The sequence below is a fragment of the Vipera berus genome, assembly GCF_964194415.1.
Source record: "Vipera berus genome assembly, chromosome: 3".
In the NCBI taxonomy this organism is placed as follows: Eukaryota; Metazoa; Chordata; class Lepidosauria; order Squamata; family Viperidae; genus Vipera; species Vipera berus.
The window spans coordinates 115,301,442-115,302,597 of NC_138204.1; positions in this window are offsets into that span (position 1 = coordinate 115,301,442).

The following is a 1,156-nucleotide window of genomic DNA, read 5'->3' on the forward strand; positions in this document are numbered from 1 at the left end:
TTATGGAGGAGGGATCTGGCATTGTGGCATTGCGCAAAAAAAGACTCAGCAATGCTGGTCTATGAGGCTACATCACAATATATTTTGTGTAGTTTTGAGTTGCCACATTCTCTGAATGCAGCGACTGTAGAAATACAGTTCTAACATATCACGTGAACCAAAACAGTTACGGCGAGTTCAACAAACCAGGCTTATGCAATTAGTAAACCAATTTACCCTTAACACATCTGTACCATGCACAGAAGCGGCTTTTTCAATTGGTCAGAAGGAGGACTACAGGCAGGGGTAGGCAACCTTGGCTGTTATGACTCGTGGCTGGCTCAGGAATTCTGGGAGTTGAAGTCCATGAGTCATAAAAAAGCCAAGGTTGCCTACCTCTGGGCTAAAGGAGTCACTTTTTTGTTTTTGCTGCTTAAGAAACTTTTATCGAGTTCAAAAGACACGCCAGTCGACCAGAGTTGGAAGAAATCACACTTCAGACATCTCTCATTTTTTTTAATAGAAAGAAAAACAAAATAAATATCTGTAAGCTATTTATGGATAGACCACGTGCCCTGATTTTTCTTTAAATATATCTATAGATCTTGTTTCTATAAGGTCTTTAGTGAGATTTTTAATTTATTTTAATTTTAATTTATTGTACAGAGGCCTTTAATTTTATCTTAACTTCTCTATTTATTGTATGTTATTGTTGTTAGCCGCCCTGAGTCCTTCGGGAGATAGGGCGGCATATAAGTCCCAATAATAAATAAATAAATAATAAATTTGGGGGGCGGGATGGGGGCAGGAGAGAAGAGACCGACGAAATTACAAAATAAAAAGAGCTGCAATCAGTCAGAAGATCGACTCGCTTGGCCCTGGAAAAGGCGGAATCGTATCTTGTTCCTGAATGACGTGCTCCTTAAATTATGAACAGAAATGTTAAGACGATGAATGTCCCAACTCGGCTATCGTCGACCGTCCACCCCGCTTCCTTCTAATAGCAGCTTCAGCTCGGCGCGCCCTAGTGACGTCAACCCTCTCGGCTACCTACCAGGGCGAGAATCGCTCCTACGGTAGCCGAGAGGGTTCGCGTCACTAGGGCGGCCGTCGCGCTTCCTGGATATCCCGGGCCCTCGGCTCCACCCCTTAGTAGGCGCGCCGAGCGATCGATGGA